This window comes from Lissotriton helveticus, chromosome 4_1 (genome assembly GCF_964261635.1).
Source record: "Lissotriton helveticus chromosome 4_1, aLisHel1.1, whole genome shotgun sequence".
NCBI classification, from domain to species: domain Eukaryota; kingdom Metazoa; phylum Chordata; class Amphibia; order Caudata; family Salamandridae; genus Lissotriton; species Lissotriton helveticus.
Window position 1 is genome coordinate 723,510,602 of NC_136063.1, and position 18,474 is coordinate 723,529,075.

An 18,474-nucleotide genomic window follows, 5' to 3' on the forward strand; every position below is an offset into this window, starting at 1 on the left:
TGCTCTTATTGTCTTATTCTAGTTGCAAAATTAGACTTCTCTGGCCACCATGCAGTCAGGTAGGAAAACGGATTAGAATTCAGATCTTTTGTTTCTTCAGATAACAGTTTTATCAGTGCACTATAATATCTAGCTTTACCATAGAGTTTTTTTGAAATCGCGATGTGTATTTTGTGGTTAAACCAACCGCGCAGAAATGTTGAACTTCAAAAAAACGCGAGCGGTAAAAATAGGAAAAGGGAAGTCTATTTTTGCACATTTTTAATCAAATTTGATGATATTTACCCAGCAGATGGTTTAAGCTCACCCATACCATCCGTGTTTACACAACAAGTGGTGTATTGAGCTTATCTAGCCGGTATCATCCGCATTTGCTTAGTAAGTAGTGTGTTTAGCTAGAGTATTAAGCGGATTAACCTAGCCCATACGATCCATGGTTGCCCAACAGGTGGTCAATTAAGCTAACCTATATGATCCGTATTTGCACAAAAGGTGGTGTATTAAGATAGCTCATACAATCTGTGTTTGCACAAGAGGCAGTGCAGTAAGCTTGTTCATACAATCTATTCCCACAGCAGGTGTTTATTAAGCTAGTCCATACAATCATTAAGCTAGTTCATACGATCCCTGTTTGCACAGCTGGTAGTGAACTTAAGCTAGCCCACATGATCTCAATTTACACAGCGGGTGACATGTTAAGCTAGTCTAAGTGATCCAGCAACACCGGCAGAGCAGAAGTTCAACCAATAAAACATATTTTTACTGCTGAAGCCTTAGAAAAGGTAGTCAAGAGTTGGTAAAATGTATGTGTATGCACATATTCATTCCACACACTTCTATTACCTAGTCTGCTTATTTTTGTCATTGTGGCTCAACATGCCATTTTGAGCACAGTCCTGGTAATGACTTCTGGCATTAAACTTGATATAACACACAGCATAAAGGACTTGTAGTCTGCAAACACCCGCCTTGATGAGACTCCATTGGTGAATCTGCCTGTACACTGATTTTTCGACTCTGAAGCTGCTCAGATTGATAATAGATACTAAAAATAATAATCTGATTTGTTAAGTGCTTGGTTACTCTTAATGGTGTACCCTCACACTAGGATTGATCTACCAGCCTAAAACCAAACTGGGCTAAAAAAGCAACAGACAAGCGCTGGCCTGTGCAGGTAAGAGAGGTGGGCAGAGCAGGGGGTTGGGGGCGATTTCAACAAACGACGACGAGGGATATTTTTTAATTTTCCCTCGGTGTCTGTCAAAACCACCCGGCCCCACCGCCACACTGCTCTTACCTGCACAGGACACGGCTACTTCAGACAGAACCAAAGCCGAACTCAAGCCATGCCACTTTAGGGCAACTGAAATAACCAGGGGGCATATTATCAAGACTCGGCGATAAAGTTATCGCCGCTTTATCGGCAGGAAACTGCCGCTAAAGTGGCGATAAGGGGCTTGATAAGGTGTTCCATACTTTCAAAGCTCGAAGGCCAAAAGAGCAGCCACCCACCTAGGTTCATAGGCCAGATGAACTGACCCATGGAGCAAATAGAAGAATTTTCGACAGGCCAACTAGTGCCTCTAATGGTTAAGCCTTGTCATGTAAAGCTGGACATGCTGGTGCAGAGTCAGTGGCGTAGCAGGGGCTCTTTGGGTCGCTGTGCAGTAAAGTAAAGTAGGCCTCTATACTAACTCTAGCTGGTAGTAAAAAACGGTCATAAATATAGAGTAGTGAAGCCCCTGCAGCACTCAGTCCTGGTGACCCTGCACCGACTGAACTAAATATAGTAGCACAACTGATTGTCATTAAGGAAAAGACAGCCTCAGAGACGAGAAGGGATGTACATGTTGAATTTCTAGGTTTTAAGCAAATTCCTACAGAAGTCTGTAGATAAGTGATGCATTCATAAAGATGAATGAGGCTTTCCACAGGGGTCAGGCCCTAGTAATCCAGACAAGTGCTCTATTCTCCTTCCTTCCATGAGGATGTGTGGTCTTCTGGAGGATTCCACCTATGAAAACAGACTGGCTTACATATGGCAGGGTCCAAACTGGAATGGCATGGTGAGCAAAAAAACGATGGATTTCGGCCCAGATCTCTGTACTGGGGTGAATGTATGACATTGTTCTGCATTCTGTCCATCAATAGTTCTTTTTGCATTTGTCACCCCGAGTGGGACGGGTATGCTCAGATGTGAGTCCCGTGCTCTCCATGCCACTGGAATCAAGCTATTCTGGCTGAAGAGGGGTGAAACCGCGAAACCAGTCCTATGTTGCTTGTTTCCAGTCCAGGGAGGACCTGGCCTGGCAGTTCGGGCTGGACTGTTCCCATTGGACGCAGGGTCAAGACTGATTTGCATATGGCTGGGTCCAAACTGGAATGGCATGGTGAGCAAAGAAACAATGGATATAGGCCCAGATCTCTGTACGGGGGTTAATGTATGACATTGTTCTGCATTCTGTCCATCAATAGTTCTTTTTATATTTTTGAAGAGGCAGACAACTTTTTGCAAGGTTCCTAAGCAGGAAACCAAAAACTTCAACACCATTTGGTTTCAGTTTATCTGACCCTTGTTTACTCAGTGACGTGTCAATACACACAACAATGTTGCATCCAGCCTCCACAGGAACTGTTCGTATGTTGCAATACTGAGGATGAATTTGTGAAACACCGCAACACTTACCCCAATTTTGTGATCCTGAGCACTTCTTTTACTCCTCTTTTAGGGAGGATCCTAAGTGCAATTAATTACTAAGTGCTTGCTTTGAATGAAAATTTGTAAAGAATCAACAGCTTTGTCCGTGACTATTAAATCAACAAGGAGTATTACATGGGAAAGAGATGAGATATATAGGTACTGGAAAGTGGGTAAAGAAACTGGAATGTATCATGGTCAGTTATGTTGTCTTGGCAGTGAAGTAAAAAAAAATCGTAGTTGTGGCAGAGGAGTTACTGTTTGCCTTTTCTTCCCTTGATTTACAGACTCCAGTAAGAGACCTTATTATATTGAAGTCATTTTTAATGAAAAACCAAGCATAGGTAGTGTGAACCCTAAGGTCTGAGCTGATGATACTTCTCTGAAGTCATGGATCAGTTGAGGTCTAAAAATGCTGGGCTTGGACAGGAATTACTCTAGGAATGGGGTAGGGTTGTTCTTGGAGGAGAATGTTCATAGCAGTGAAGTAACTTTTTTCTGAATTCCACTCGCGGCATTTATTTATAGAAATTAGTTAGAGTGCGGCATATATTGAAGTTTCGAATAGAATCAGAAATTGAGAAGATTAGAAGACCGCTGGCCACACTCAGGTTGTTTGGTGCTCGACCTGGAGAAAGTATTTGACACACTGGAGTGGGAGTTCCTGTTCAACGCCCTTTCCAGGTACGGACTAGGCATCCACTTCCTGAATCTTACCAAACTATTTTACACTCTACTCACCTCAAGGGTGAAGATAGGCCCCTATATGTCAGAGTCGATCCCCATTGGACGTGGCACCAGGGAGGGATGTCCGATGTCTCCACTGCTGTTCTCTGTAGCCCTAGAGCCACTCGCTGAAATCCTTCGTAGGGGTGGAGAAGAATGGGGTATCTCACTAGGAGATGACACAGATGCGGTATCTCTGTATGCAGATGATCTGATGCTATACCTCAGAGAGATAAGGGAGCTGTGCAATGCCATAGCGGAGAAACTATCTGACTTTGCTTCCCTATCGGTCCTACGAGTAAATTGGGCAAAAGCGTGCCTATAGCCATTTGCTGCAGCAACCCATGATCCAGCACTAGTGGTCAATGGCACTAGAGTGCAATGGCAGCCGTCTGTATTTTGCTACTTGGGCATCAGGATTTAACACCAACCAGAATATCTGCTGGAAGGGAACTCCATGAGAGCAATTAACACAATTAAATCACAGATGGCCTTCTGGTGCATCCCCCCCTCACAGTCATAGGCGATAGCGCACTGCTCAAAATGGTGGTCCTCCTGCGACTATTATATTACTTCACTAACCTGCCACTCTACATCAAGCCCCTACTCTTTTGCTCATTTGAACACATTATACAAGACTTGATATGGTACGGTTCACGATGCAGGGTGTCATTTACCAAGCTATACTTGCCAACAGATCAGGGAGGGCTCGCTGTACCCATTGTGGAACATTAGTGCCTGGCAGCACAACTGCAGTGGATAGCCCGGTGGGCTGGCGGACCGTACTAAGCGTACACCGCTGTGCAGCTACCAGCATGCACACACTCATCAATCAAGGACAACACCCACCCAGCTGATGGTGGCAGTAGCCTACAGATGCTTTCATTGCAGCTTACACCTCACAAACAGGGCAATCCCATATGTGCCTTCGCTACCTATTCAGGGTACGCCAGGAGGACAAAGCATCATCACTGTGGTGGAATTCTCTGCCTGGGGGGAAGCAGGGATACAGACACTGGGAGACATATATCGCGACGAGCAATTAGCACCCTTTGACACCCTAGTTGAGGAGGATGACCAGCCACAAGGCCAAGTCCTACTAAACACCTTGCTGACCTCTGCACTGGGAGCTCTATGAGAAGACATAGTACAACAGCCCGCAACACCCCTTACCATCCGATATATGCATGTGATGCACACTGGGAGGCAGCTCAACAAAGTGGTTTGCTGATTCACTGAGATCTCATGCAGCGCACCCATTGACATCACTTAGACAGTGTTGGGAAACTGACCTCCTGCAGCCAAGTACAGAACGAGAATAGTTGGCTACACTTGAGCGACCCATGCGCATCCCCAGGAACGCCAGATTCCATCTGATATAATACTTTATAATACATAGGGCATATCTGACACCAGCCAAAACAAACAAATACTTTAAATGCACTGATACTCACTGCCTCAGGTGTAGGCGGGTGGATGAGGAACTACTGCATATGCTGTGGGCCTGTACTACTTTCACCTTCTATTGAGAAGCTATCACCACTTACCTGTCGCAGTGCACTGACCGAGTAGTGGAATGAACTTGGGAAGTATGCCTTCTGGGTCTATACCACAGATCCAAAAAACATAAGGTAACATTCAGATTCATAGACCTGAGGTTGATCATAGCTAAGTGCTAAATTACCAGATGCTGGAAGTGTCCATAACCCCTGCCTAAGAAAGCTTGGTTTCACTCACTAGTGAACTGGGCCCAGGCGGAGAGCATCGCTCTGCACCGTGAGGATACCCTGGGGTGTCGCAGACTCTCAATAGGGGTGGCATGGGACACGATCCTACTGGATCTTCGCATCGCCTGGCAAACAGACGAAAAACTCCAGGAGACTACCATGGGCACTGCCGAGGCACAGGTACTGACAACCGGTGCAGTGTAATGAGGGCATCTGCATGGCGTATCAGATAGAACTTCGGGTGACCTAATACCCTAAACACCACATGCACATATCCAGGACGCATGTCAACCGACAGGAAAGGTGGAGGCTTAAACTCACAAAAATAACATATGAAACACAAAGAACTGATCTAGCTCATGAGTAGAGCTCCGGTACTGGGGAGCAGCAGAGTTTAGTTGGGCAACAGTTAACACTTTACATATTTGTTCACCATCTTTAACCACCCCTGTTCCTTTTTTCCCTCTATGCCCATCCATCCTACCCTACAACCCACATGTAGCACACAGAAAGTATACCACCAGCATCATAGACATGTTATCTTTATCATTTTTAGCCAATCATGCCATCTGGCAGTGAACTTCCAGGACAATGAAGGTGACTATGTTACGGGTTCCTGCTTTTACTCCACCTAAACTCAAGGAAGTCTACATGATTCGATTGTGTTTATCATTGATACATGCACATGTGTATCATCTATTTTGAAACTTAAAAAATCAATAAATAAATTGAAACAAAAAAATTAAAAACTGAGCAGAGGCAGTGAGAATCCAAAGGTCTCCTTTTAGGAGGTGGGAAGTTTCATAGGGTGGGTGAACCTGCAATTGCAGAAGGACATGTCATGGGGAGCGGAGGTGAATGAGGGCCTCACTAACTGAAGGTACTTCTCAGAACGCATGGAACTGTTGATAACCATGCCTGAGCGTAGGTAGGAAGGACAGTGGGAATGGTGTCCCTCATCCTCCCCTGCCCGATGAAGATAAAGACTGCTGGTGCTCCCTGACAGTAGTGAATTAATGAAGCAGTCTGGGTAACCTCAATATATAAACTTGGATGATGGGGTATGTAACCCTGCCAATCTTATGGTGGCTTTTGTGACTGGTAACGACTTGCCATGGTTCTCCAAGACCACACAATTTGCCAGCGGGAATGGCACGCCAACAATGAAGAGTCTTGGGGGCATATTTACACGGGGATTGTGCCATTGGAACGTCACTTTTACCGATTTTCCGTAGGCGCAATACCCTGCACCATATTTACAAAGTAACGTTAAGCCACTTTTTGTGGCTTACACCCACTTTGTAAATATGGTACCCTTTCACACAGGTATCTGCGTAAAATGGGCGTGCAATGGGTGTTGCTGTTGACGTTCCAACGCAACACCCATCGCTTTTTGACACTGCCCTAGATTTACAAGGATCTGTAAATCTGAGGCTGTGCCAAAAACGAACGACATGCAATAACAGGAAGTAGAATGTCCCGGCGAGGAAAAATACTTTTCTATTCCTTCTCATTTTTGCTTTTTCTATGTGTTCTGTAGCACACATAGAAAGAGCAAAACACCATTAATGATTGTTTATGTGCAGGAAGGTGTTCCTTCCTGCACATATACAATCAATAATGGTGATTTGCTACTTGTACTTATGCTGCAGAATGCAGCACACATAGAAGTTACAAATCACCATTATTGATTGTTTATGTGCAGGAAGGAACAGTTTCCTGCCCATAAACAATCATTCCCTCTGCGCAGGCACCCTTGCACTATGGCACAAGAGTGTCTGTGTCGGCGCTAGGCAGCTATTTTTAGCACCAGCACAAGGGAAAACACAGGGGTGCACCTATTGTTGTAAATACAGGGCATCCCTGCGTTATTGAAATGGCGGAGCGCGTTGCTGCAAAATATGCCGCAGCACTGGTTTCTGCCATTTCCTAGTACATATGGCCCTTGGTTTGTACCACTGAGGCCTAGAAGATGGCAGACAGCTTTGCAGAAACACTGGATGCCCAAGTGTGCTCTGAGATGTTCTTTTTTTCTGCATAGCGAGGGGCAGACTGCAAGTATAAACGCCCCACCCCTTCCGAATCAGACAGCATCAGAGCAGATTAATAATTTACCTGTCTCTTAGTACATTTTGGATGAAATCAAAATTAAATATCATCATGTAATTTGTAGCTCGTCCCATGTAAAGTGATGCCTGAGAAAATGATTGGCTTGAAATGAAATGTCAATGATCTTATGTATGTTTTTATGTAAAACGCTCTGACAACCATGGAGTCTGGTCGAAAAAATCTCAAAAATAAAAATAGGTTTTCAATGAGGTCATTAAGCAAGAAGCAGAGGCACGCTGTCTGTATAGACATAGAAGTAAATAATCTTGCAAATATCACTGGAATGCATATATAGATATACACAAACTCCCCGTTTCTTTCGAGCTGTAGAGCTTTAACAAGCATCTGGACCACTAGGAAACAGTCCACAGGAAAAACGAGATCTGTCCTTTGGTGTGAGATGAAATGACATTTCAAAATGCACGTTTCGGATGCGTGTGTGTCTCTTCCCTGTCCATTAGATCGTAGCATCATTAAATCATCGTGGCAACAAGAAGAAGATGATAGTTTCGCACACCATAGAATAGCATACAGGGAGGTACAAACAGGGAAGGAGCTCATTAGGCAAATTTCACCATAAATAATGAGGTATTCTGCCGTTCATCGTGAGCCGTTTTTTGTTACTCCAATAAAAAATGGAACAGTGGAATGTGATTACATTATAGAATGCAAAGCATAGCTCAGACAACCATTTCATGATGAGACTTGGCAGAAGCAGCATAGCTTTAACACCCTCCGATGACCTTTGTTACCCTCCAACATTAATTTCAGAAATGTAAAGCGTTTGACTGAAAAATATAAAGCAGTGTGATAAAGAGCCCTAGAGTTTGCTAAAACTGAAAGGGGTGCTGGCTCAGTGAGGTCTCACATTTATGGGATGCGAGGGGGACGCACAGATCACCTGGCACAGGGCCCAGAGATGTTACTTAATGTAATAATGAACACATACACCCAAAAGAAGCCTGACCTTTTGGCCTTGCCAATGCTTGTTAGCAGTATCAGCTGAATGACTGTTGGGAAATGGCCCTCCCTAAAGTGTCACCCCCAACGTTTTTTTCTTTTACATGCTGTTTGTGCTGATTCTTTTTGTTGGCATTGGGACTCTGAATTGGCAATAAAAGAACATAATGAAAAGATTTACAGCTGTTGCTTTTCAACATGTGATTTTGAAAATAATTCCCAAAGGAACACATATGCTAATTGAGTTTCCTTGAAGTAGTTGTAAGCTCCATCTACATGTTTTTATTTGTATTTCTAGATTTTCAATACTGTTAAATATCTGCTAATACTTTGCCAAGACTGGGAGGGGCGTGGGGGTGTTGTTACAGCAGTTGTGATCATTAGAGTCATTTTTTACCTGCTGTTTGGTGGTGGTATGGGGCGAGGTGGGGGTTTTCCTTTACAGGGTTGGTATTTAAGGGTGATGAAGGGGAGGAGGGTGGGGAAACGGGTTGTATTGAGTGGAGTGGGGGAGAGCCAAGCGGATAGATGCAAGTGTATTTCAAAGCAACATTTGTGTAAGGTAACTGAGAAAATTACTGTGGATATAGTTTGGCATCCTTTATTTTTTTTTTACTTTAGGAATAATTTGCACAGTGCTACTATAACTACATGTGGGCTTAGTAACCAGTTAAAAAGACAAAGGTTGGGCCAGGATGCCCGTAGGGTTACAGTGCGCTTTATAAATATTGATAACAATAACATGAACAATTTTGAAGGCACACATCATTTCCATGCAGTAGACTCATATAGAGAATGCAGGGCGGAATATCTTGGATGGCTTGGGATATCAAGCTGTCCGCTGTACCTCTCAAAGGACACGTACACGGGATAGCTATCCTGACACAGAAGGGTGCTTCCAGTGTTTCTCTGTCTAATGCAGATACATTTGATTGGTGGGCTATTGTGGAATGCTGTTTCCCTGTGGGTCCTTTACACTTTTCTACCTATATGGCTTGGTTATGGACAATCCAATGGTTTTCAACTTGTTAAATACTGAACTAGCGTTATGGTCTCCCATGCTTACTTCATGCAGGGACTTTAATGTCAATTTAGCCAGTGGGGTTTTTAAGGAGAGTTTTAAACTCTCTCACAGTGTGCAGATCCATGATAAATTTAGGGTTAACACCTGGGCCGAGCGGATGTTTGGGCTGAAAAGGATATGTCTGGCCCGGTTTTAAATTTCTCTCCACTCCCCACTGTGTACATGCAAGGCTGGACTATTTTTATATATCAGAAGGCTTGGTTTAGGATTCTTGGATCACCAAATACCATAGAGTTATGTTGGATCATAATCCACTGGTGTTCGAGGTAAAAATGGCTTCCTCCTTAGTCCCTGTCGAAGTTGGTTGTTTGAAAGGGTGCTATTATTGGACACAGACTATATAAAGCATATAAAGGAGTGGATCGCGGTCTATATGGCTAATAAGTTAGGTAGCGCTCCAGTAGGAGTAGTCTGGGACACCTTTAAGGCTGGTGTGCGGCGAGAGACCCTGAGGTTTAGTTTGGAATACCAAAGGAAAGAAAGGCTTTACATGCTTGATTTGTATGAGACGTTGGCAAAGGCAGAAATCCTTATTGTTTGATGCAGTTTCATCAGGGTCAGAGATTGACTCTGCACAATTGAAAGTGGTAATTGCTAAAGCTGCAATTACAGACATTTCTATAAGAAAAGCTGCTGACAAATATATTATCTGGCGACAAAAGTTTTATGAATACAGTGTAAGTGTAGGACACTTTATGGTGACTCGAACAAGACAATCTACCACCCAGGGGTATATTAAGGAAATTTTGGATCCCCATATGGGTTTAATATCTGATTCATAAGTAATATGGATTGCCTTTTAGAGGTTATATCAGCAGCTGTATACCACTGATTTGGGGGAGATATGTGACAAAATGGGGGATATATGGATTCAGTACTAGGCAACACTCTAGATGAGGATGTGTCTAGAACAGTCTATTTCAGAGGAGGAAATAGGGCTGTCCATTTCTAGTTTCAAATCAGGAAAGGCAGTCGGGACAAACTTTATACCGGGGGAGTTTTATAATACCTTCTCATGCACTCTGCAAGGGTATATGCAGGATTTTTTCAACAGGTCCAGAGGGGGGCAGGCCCGCCTGATTTGTGGGCTATGGCTAATATAAACATTTTCCTGAAGAAAAATAAACCAGTACAGGAATTAGGTTCATATCGCTCGATTACACTGACAAACAGCAATTTCAAGATCTATTCTAAAATGTTGGCAATACAATTATCAGCAGTAATTAGTCGTTGTGTTTCAAGTGCAGCATGGATTTATTCTGGGAAGGGATACAACTGACCATATCTACCGGGTTATTGCTTTGTTTGACGTGGCCAGAACATCTGGAGACCCTATGGTGTGAATAATTTTGGATGCTGAGAAAGCGTTTGATAAGGTCTCCTGGTCGTATCTTTGGGCGGTTATAGCAAATAGAGGTACAGGCCCAGGGTTCTTGAAGTCTGTCAAATGATGTCCACGCTTTCTGTTACTGTTTGCTCCCTTTCTATTGATCTGCTCATAGGAGTATACAGAATATTTCTGCAGTCCTGTTGATGTGTTTTCAGGGGTGGGGCACACAAATCTTGGCATATGCCTATGATCTGGTAACTTTACCCCTGACCCCAGGACTGCGTTGACTGAAATTGAAAAGGAGGCAGGTAGATTTTGTAGCTTTTCTGGCTATTTAATTAATCAAGATGAGATGCGCGTTGTTACTAATGGGTACATTTAGCTGGAGGATTGGCCTGTGTTGGAGTCAGCTGTTTATTTGAGTGTTAACATTAAGACAGATATTGAGAATATCATGGAAATTATTCTGGATCCATTGATCATAAAAACAAGCTGGATTTCAGGACATGGAACAATTAAAGAATCTCCTTATTTGTAGAAGTAACATAATAAAAATTATGTTCTTTCCTCAAATTCTATATTTTTTTCAGGCCATCCCGCTTGAGGTGGGGAATAAGTGGTTTAAAGAGCAGGACAGGATGATATCACGGTTTCTGTGGGTGTATACCAAGCCTAGAAGGGCATTAAATTATATCACACTCCCAAGAGAACGTGGAGACTTTTCAGTCCTGAATCTTGGATTATACTATTGGGCCTCATCAATACAATAGATGGCTATCCTTCTGCTAGTTAAAGGGCTGTGGTGAATAACTCCTCCACAATATATGAGCTTCTGCTTGGAGAAAAGGCCTGGGGGTGTCGGTTACGGCAGAAAGAATTTGAGTTTTTCAAAAGGTTGCGGTTCAAGATACTAGGCTGTGCATTTCGTATCTGGCCAGTTGTTCGAAAAAAGAGTAGGTATTGGCCGCTTTAACTATTACGCACCGGTGCATAGTAGGTCACTTTAATTTAGTATTTTTTGGGACTCTTACATTACCCGATGGATAGTACATGGCCCATATAGACTTGGTGACTTTGTTTCAGGTACAACTGCCGATACATTTGAGGCTATAAGGCAGAAATACATGCTCAAATATAACGACTTTTTTTTTTATATCTACAGATCCAGAATTTTTTTAGGAAGAAGATAGAGGTTTAGCAGTGTTTTCTAAGGTATGGATTGTGGATTTGATCATTGGTGGGGAAACCTCAATAGGGTCCCTGTATTGGGCATTGGACAGTTTGATGTTAGATGACATTGACAAACATGCAAGAGGGTGGCAAGAAAAGTTACATGCAGAAGTCAACATTTTGGCTGACTCTTCAGATTTGGCTTAGTTAATTTTAGTAGCAGCTAATCTACAGGTTCAGCATTTTAGAACATGTTTTAATCTGTACATAACTCCTGGGAAAATATTGAAATGGGGGGGTCAGTGGGTATAAGGTGTTCAAGATGCCAGACGATTGGGGAAGACAGACTTAAGGAAGAGATCAGTGAGTTTTTGGATTAAAAAGTGTGTGTTAAAATTTAGATAACCCCTCAACTGGTGCTGCCTGGGGTTCATGATAAATTGGTGTCCACTAATGCACAAGCTTTTATGCTTTTGGCAATGGCAGTACTGAGGCTGTGTTTAACACCAGTTTGGTTGTACTCTCTACCCCCCTCGTTTTTTCAATGGTTGGCATGTCTTTTAGCTATATACCTTATGGATAAAGCAGTGCATGCATGGAAAGTAAAACAAGTTGCAAATTAGGGCTAAGGGTACGAGCACCTTTGAGGAATTGGATTCATTGAAGGTCAGATGGAGAATGATTTGTCTAGTAGAACTAGTATATGTTGGTATGGTTGAAAGCTTGTATTAATTGATGAAAACCACAAGTCACTTTATGGTTTTACATGTATAGGCTGTCCCATGGTACAGAATTTGTAATTATTGATGTAATACATGAGCCACCTTGAGCCCGATTTCGATGTTGGGCTGAAAGCCATCCGACAGCTAGTCAGAGACTTTTGTCCCAACATCGATGGTTTCTCTCCAACCGCATATTATAATGCAGGCGTTTGGAGGGACACCGGCAGGGGAATTCTGCTCTGCTTCCGTGGCAGGAGGAATGATAATCCCATAATGCCAGCGGAGCCAGCCTCGGCTCCACTGTTAGGATTATGATGTTGGTTTCCGCCTACACTTTCATAGCGGTCGCCCACCATAAAAAGACAAGCGAAAAGTGACTTTCGGGCCCCTTCCTCCTGGACCTCCATTATGGGGCCTCGGGGCACCTGTGGAGCCACCTCAACATCATTGCATTGTGTGGCAACCACTGCGTGGTGCCTGCCACACGGTGCAGGGATGTTTACAAACATCCATTTCTCAATGGCAGCTTGTGCTGTGGCCCTTTTCCTTTTGCTGCACAAGCTGCCATTGAAAAATGCATCCTAATACAGCATGTGGAACCACCAACCTATAGTCGGCTGGTTCCATTCCGCAACGGTGTGTCCGACAGACTTTGTAACTACACCCTTTATGTCTTAATATATATAATATGCTTTGTAACTGAGTCATATATGAATTATGTATTTATTTACTGCTGCTATGTGAGTTGATGTATTCGGCTTGAATTATCTTCTTGGCTTAGGTTTTTTTTAAATAATTAAAATGCAATAAAAATGTATAAAGAAAAAATGTGTAAGTTATATCTTTGTGATGCTTTAACGTGTTTGGCAGTTTTTCACATTGAGTAACAGAAATATGTTTGAACCACAAGTGAATAACAAATATTGGTCATGTTGATTCACAGTTGTGACCAGAAAAACAAAAACACAAAAGATTTTTTTAAGGACTGATACTCTTTGGTTAGTGTTGAATTTATAATTGTCCAAGCCTTCCTGAAAATAAATAGGCCCAACACCCTTCTTCTTGTTTAATAGAGCGGGTGTCTACCCACGAGTGTCCGATAGGGGATAGTATATTCCTTGTCAAAAAAACAAAAAGTTACCTATTAGGTATGAGTTTGGCATTCCTTTCCAAAGTAGAAAAGCCTTTTACCCCTAATATTTCATTGTCTAAAACAATGTCTGAAAAAGATACACTGTCATTTATACAAGAGCTCATACAGCATCTTATCTCTACTCCTTCACTCTTTCCCTCATTCACCTTAAGCTCTTTAGCCAAGCAGCAAAATTAATCTGATAAGTTATTACATCTGAAAAAGTATATTTGAACAGAATTTCATGGTCGTTTTTTCTTCCAACATTTAAAAGCTGGTCAGTCTGTTCCATCTTAAAGACATCGCACAAAACAATGACTACAGAAATTATAAGCCTCTGAAGTTGGCACACCATGTTTCCTCACCAGTGAAAGTTTAAAAATACCTAAGAAAATAAGCTTTGAAGCATGTCCTCTAATTACTTTCCATGTTTCTTTTGTAGGAAAAGAAGCAAAAAGTAAACAAACCGAACTTTAGTGGGCACAGCTTTGTTTGGAATCGAATTGGAACTAAAAGAAAATAAGGACAAGATTTACGCTAGTTGCTTTTTCAACATGTGAGTTTGAAAAGAATACTCCAAAGGAAAAAATATGCCAATTGAGGTGCTGCGAAGTAGTTGTAAGCTCCATCTACATGTTTTTATTTTTATTTTTGTGATGTTTTAAGGAAGGGCTAATTGATTGCCAATTCCCTAATGAGAGTCTACAAAGAAATAAGTAATTAGGCTGGCAGATTAAGCCTTGTGGCTAAAATTGAAAGGGTAAGGAAAAATATTTTACATTCTAGGAATAAATCGGAGACTTTTGAAACAAATGCATTTAAATGTAGATGTTTTTTCTTTGTGCTGCTTTCATTTGTTTGTCAGTATTTCACATTGAGTAACAGAAATGTGTTTGAGCCACAAGTGAATAATAAATAGTGATCAAGTTGCATCACAGTCGTGACCACAAAAACATAATTATTTTTTTAAAGATTTTTGCAAGTACAGGCACTATTTGGTTAGTGTTGAACTTTTAGAAAGTGGACATTTCTCTACACTTACGACTCAGTGTTCCTGACAGCCTGTCTCCAATACACGTCTTGGAAGGGTGATTGCTGCACTCTCTAGACAGTAACAACACAGGAAGTATAGGTGTGTCTGAATACCCATCTACATATATCTGCATTCTGATAACCTTGCCTGGACACTTCACTTGAATAGGCAGTGTCCTGTCTCCACACAAAGGATGGATTACACCCCAGATAGCCTGGCAGACAGGACTAGGTTGAAAAGGGTACCTGTGCATAGCAGAATGCTGCTTTCAAGTCACCCCCACATCAAAAGCACTTTTGTGTATAATAACTGGGTCTCTAACCACCTAAAATCAGACACTACTAGAATTGTAACTGAAACTCTGCCAGAAAAAAACTGCTGTGATGCTTAAAGGACTCAACTGGACTAATGATCTGGAAGGCTTGCTTGTCTATTTGATGCCCTGCTGCCTGCTGCTCTCTGACTCTGCTGAAAGAGAGCTGGACACTGCCTTCATTCCAAGTGTTCTCCAAGAGCTTGTTTGCCTGCCTTCTGTTGCTTGTGACTCAGGGATATCAAAGTTTATACCCCTGTGCCTGGATCACTGGAAGTTGGCCAGATACTTACAAGAATGATTTCTTTGCATTGCCTGTCTGCATTTATCAGAACCTCCACAAAGACCTGGTTGCGGAAGGAAAATTGATGCATTGCTTCGGAACCAGCACTTTGCCTCCAGAGATCGACGCATCAAACAGCGTATTGCTGGCACTGCAGCGTGGTGAGAATGATACAGCAATTGCGTGGCAGAATCCGGTGCATTGCTCGATGCCTCTCGACTCCGGCACCCATCATCAGAAGTGATGCATTGCCTTCACTGTGTGGAGAAGATTGATGCATCCTGCACCTGCAGGACTCAACATCAACACATCTCATTGTTTGTGACAAAGAAAGGCACTTTGTACACCTGGCATGTGTGGGTTCTGTGCCGGCTGGTGCTCTATTGTCGTCGGCCTGAGCTCTGAATTTGCCCCGTTCCAGTGACACCTAAAGTAACCTTTTTAGCGTTATTTGCTACTAAGTGCTTTACTGCATTTAGGGCCAGATGTAGGAAGCCGGTAACGGCCGAAAATCGGTATTTTCGGCCGTTACCGACCGGTATTGAGCTTTCGGGATGTAGGAGACCAAAAATAGCCCGATTCGGTAAATTTACAGAATTGGAAAAGTTTCCGAATCGGTAAAATACTGAATCGGAAATTTTACCGAATCGGTAATTTTACCGAATCACAACGGTTTGCGATTCGGTAAATTTACAGAATCGGTAAATTTACCGAATCGGTAACTTTACCGATTCGGTAAAATACCGAATCGGTAAATAAGAATAGGTAAAAATGGAAATTGAGATGTAGGGAAGCTCTTAAATACCGAATTTGCTTCAAATTCGGTATTTAAGAGTCTGTATTTACCATGGATTGGAATCAGGTGGTAACCAGGTGCAACCTATAACAAAGGACCCAAAATGCAATTCTGTTTGCACAATGGCGGCATTTTATGTCATTGCAAGACGGCTACGGCTACAGGAGGAAGGAGAGAGGGAATGGTAGAGAGAGGAGCAGGTCTACAGGCAGAGGGTCACCTTGTTCATGCTCTCAGAGGCAGAGATACTGCAGAGGTACAGGTTGGCCCCAGACACCATCTTGGAGCTCATCAGGGACCTCCAACCACTGTTGCAGCACACTACCCCAAGGGCATAGGCAAATCCACCCCATGTGCAGGTGCTGTGCAGCCTCCACCTGCTTGCGTCTGGGAGCTACCAGAGCGTGGTTGCTGCGGTAGGTGGGGTGACACAGAGCAGCCTGTCAAGGTTTTTCCACAAATTCCTTGACGCCATGTTACACAGGATGGAGCATTACATTACTTTTCCTGCTACCCATGCTGAACTGGTGCAAACAAAATCTGACTTTTACCAGATGGCTCGATTTCCAAATATTATTGGCTGCATAGATGGCACACACATTCCCATTTGTCCCCCTGCTGACACAGAATATATCTACAGGAATAGGAAGTCAACCCACACCATCAATGTGCAGGTGATTTGCAATGCAAAGTGCACCATCACTGACATTGTGGCAAAATTCCCTGGGAGTACCCACGACTCCTCTATTTTTCAAAACAGTGGCATCTATGCACGGCTGACTGCAGGGGAATTTGGTGAAGGATACCTCCTAGGTAAGACACAGTGTCTGACCCCCACAATACCTATTGCAGTAAGAAATATATGTATGCATGTGACTAATGTATTACCTTTTCCTTTTAGGAGACAGTGCATATGCCCTCCGCTCTTTTATACTCACCCCCTACCTCAACCCCTCAACACCCAGCCAAAGGAGATATAACCGGGCCCATAAAAGCACATGGAATGTTGTTGAAAGGACCTTTGGTATCTGGAAAAGCAGATTCAGATGCTTGCACAAGAGTGGAGGTGCAAGGCAGTATACCCCCATCACCTGCTGTAAGATAATTGCTGCCTGTGCCATGTTACACAACCTTGCTGTTAAGAAGGGTACTGAGGTGGAGTTGTCTGACTACGAGGATCATGACGACGACATTGCTGTGCCTGACACAGCACCTGCTGGAGTGACAACACCAAGTGATGGCAGATACAGACGTGAGGAGATTACAGACAACTATTTCTGAGTAAGTGATGAGACACAGACAGGTTGTGAATGAGTAGAACGTCATTTAATGTTGCCACAACGTTCATGCACTGAAGTGCAACAAATTAAAGAAAAGAAAGGTGGGGACTACATGTCCTGGGTTACATCACCCACACTGGCAAAGTCATTTGCGCCCGCGCTTCCCAGAGCCACTGGGTTGTTGCTCACTGCTCTCCTCATGGCCTGCAGGCTCAGCTGGGTGCCTGCTGCTCCTACGTGGCTGGACCACAGCGCTGGCCATGCTGCTGCGGCTACTGCTGTCCTCACCCTCAGCCACATCCAGGGCAGGATCCAGTGCAGTGTTTGATATTATCATTGCCTCAAGGCCACTGGTGATCCTGGCCATGCCCCTGGTGACCTCTGCCGTGTTCTGAGTGAGGCTTTCCTGCATGTTAATGCTTCTACGGCATAGCTGTGAAGTGGCAGTGGCCAAACGGTTCATGGCCCTATTGGTTACACGGGCGTCCCTGCGCCTTGTGTGCTCCAGGCTGTCCAGTTTTGAGCACAGCTGGGTTATTGAAGTGCTCATTTGCTGCCTGCCTGCAGCTAGGTCAGCATTGGTTTTGGATATCTCCCTGTTGCTTTCTACCATGTCTTTCATGCCCTTCCCCATTTCTCCAATTTGTTGGTTTAGGACACGAAATTGGCGGTGGCAGGCCTGTATTGATTTCCCCTGCATGCGTTGGATGCGCACCATGCTCCCCTCCAGCCCACGGAACACTGTGCCATTTCCAGGAACACCTGCACTGCTGGGCCTGCGTTGCCGTCTGCGCGAGGACAAAGACTGTATGTTGGGCTGCAGTGCAGCAGGACTCTCAGGTGCAGTGGCTTGGGCCTCTCCCTCTGTTGCCTCCATCACTGGCAGTGGGGCCACGACTCGCCTCCTGGCTGGTGAGGTTGCAGGTGCAGGCTGTAACAGTGATGGGGTGTCTCAGGAGAGGAAAGCAATGTAGGGGATTGTGAGAGGTGTGGGGAGTGGGGAAACGCGGGTGTCTGGACTGTCTCCTCTTCCTGGGAGATGGCAGGTGTGTGTTCTTCCTCCTGCGTGGCATGGACATGGCTTGGCCCTGCCTCGTCACTCTCCTCCCTC